The sequence below is a fragment of the Zingiber officinale genome, chromosome 3B (assembly GCF_018446385.1).
Source record: "Zingiber officinale cultivar Zhangliang chromosome 3B, Zo_v1.1, whole genome shotgun sequence".
NCBI classification, from domain to species: domain Eukaryota; kingdom Viridiplantae; phylum Streptophyta; class Magnoliopsida; order Zingiberales; family Zingiberaceae; genus Zingiber; species Zingiber officinale.
In genome coordinates, this window is record NC_055991.1 from 84848685 (window position 1) to 84851049 (window position 2365).

The following is a 2365-nucleotide window of genomic DNA, read 5'->3' on the forward strand; positions in this document are numbered from 1 at the left end:
GTCACTTGAGGATCTCCCAAGATCCTTCCGCTCCTAAGCTCGATTTTGTTACAGTGTTCCATTAGGTTGACATCAGGTTTCTCAAAAATTGTCCTGGTGCTCTTGAAGATGATGAAGTTATCTAAGCAATTTGGCTATCCTGCAACTTCTGATATTTCTCTGAATTATCCATTCTCTAATTAAGTAGCTTGATTTCTTATTTCAATTCATTTTGACCAGAAATAACTTCTTTAAGCATTTTCTCCAATTTGGATAATTAATAGCCTTGAGAAGGTTGTTGTTGTTGATAGCTTTGTTGTCCAAGCTGGTAGCTCGGTCTAGCCCCCGTGGATGGCCCTTGCTCTTGGTTATTACGATAAGAAAAATTTGGATGATTCTTCCAACCAAGGTTGTATGTATTGGAGTATAGATTATTCTTCCTTTGATTGAAATTTACAATAGCATCATACTGCTCAAGTTGATTAATTTGCGCAGATAAGGCTCCTAATGGGCATGAATCTTGAGTGTGATCTGTGCTTCCACATGTTTCACATACACATACTATGACATTGACCGTGCTTGTATTTGCCCCCATATTTTCTAGCTTTTTAGTGAGAGCATCCAACTTTGCAGACATCAAAGTAATTGGATCTACATTATATTTTCTTGATGCTTTAATTGGGTCTGCAGATGAATAACCTCCACTTCTTTCTGATGCCCACTGATGATGGTTCTGCACTACACTTTCAATAATGCCTTCGGCCTCATCTAAGCTTTTATTCATTAGTGCCCATCCGGCTGTAGAATCTAGGGATACTTTTGTATGATAGTTGATGTTGTTATAAAATGTATGAAGCACTAGCCATTTTTCAAGTTCATGATGTGAGCATTGTTTGAGCATATTATTAAATCTATCTCATGCTTCAAATAATGATTCTGAGTCTGACTGTCTAAAGCTTGCTATCAAATTTCTCATATGAGCAGTTTTGCTAGGAGGATAGAATTTATCCAGAAATTGTTGCTCACATTGCTCCCAAGTGGATATACTATTTGCTGGCAAAGAATTTAGCCATTGTTTGTCTCTATCTCTTAAAGAAAACCCAAACAATAATAGTCTTACTGCTTTCGCTGAAACACCGTTCATTTTCATTGTACTACATATTTCATAAAATACTTCAAGGTGTTGATTCAGATCTTCATGTGGTCTGCCCCTAAATTGGTTCTGTTGTACCATAGTGATTATCGCAGGCTTTATTTCAAAATTATTGGCTTCAATGGATGGCCTTGTGATGTTAGACCGAAGCCCTCGTGCATATGATGTTGTGTAATCCTTCAATGGTTTGTTTACCATAGCTGAATGTTCTATTCTTCTTGATGTCTTTCCAAGATTCTTCTTCTATGAAAAGTTCTATTAATCTCAGGATCAAGAGGTAATAGATCTTCTGCAAAGTTAGATCTATTCATACAAGAACAAGATTGTAAATATTTTTTATCACAAAATTTAAGAAAAAGTTAAACTAAAGTGATGGAAATAATAAATGCAGAATTTGAATTACAAATGAGGAATGCAAGGTAAAATTGCAAAAAAAAAAAAAGAATTTCTAAGACTAGTTACAAGTATGTAGTAGAAAAGAAAGAAAAGTTTAGTTTAACTCAAATGATTATCTCTAATGTTATAGACGCAGTCTCCAGCAATGGAGCTAAAAATTTGTTACGTCACCGTAAGTGCACGATTTCATCGTCAGTAATAAAAAGATATTGATCCCACAGGGTCTGGTTATAAGCACTAGAGATGTCTCACAAAGAATTAGCTAAACAACCAATCGGATAAAAGTTGTGTTGAGCAAGAAACTAGAAATAGAAATAAGAAAGTAAATGAGAAATTTGGTTTTGCGGGTGTTCTAGGAGTTCAGTTTTGTTGTGATATTCATCAATGTAAGATGGTTCACCAACTAATATCCTCAATTAATATGTATTTGTAGGAAGTTGTCGGTTATCTCCTATAGAAGACAACCGGCAAGGGGCTTTGATCGACTTCATTAGCCACTAAATAGATATGATTCCTATGAAGTCCGTTAGCAGGATTGCCTGTCACTAGCATCCCTCAGTCATACAACACAGAAACAAGTCTCTACTTAATGTACATAATGATGAAGATAATAATTACAATCATCCATCCAAGCTCCTTATAGAAACTTGCTTCACCTTTCAAGATGACACCTTAGACGTCAGTTAGCGAAACTACCTGTCACTAGCGTCCCTTGGTTATACGATCTAGGGTATCCCTCTATGGGATCCACAAGCATCACAAACATTCAATCAAACATGGTAATTAAGTTCATACACAAGAATCCACACAAGATCAAATAGATACAAAATATGCTAA

The 2365-nt window shown here is 35.6% G+C and overlaps 1 non-coding gene across 1 annotated transcript; it reads left to right on the top strand.

Moving 5' to 3' along the window:
* The first annotated feature begins 851 nt into the window (after positions 1 to 851).
* On the top strand, positions 852 to 957 carry LOC121968828. Its single transcript, XR_006108361.1, has one exon. It is a non-coding gene; the product is annotated as a small nucleolar RNA R71 (small nucleolar RNA).
* The last annotated feature ends 1408 nt before the right edge of the window (positions 958 to 2365 follow it).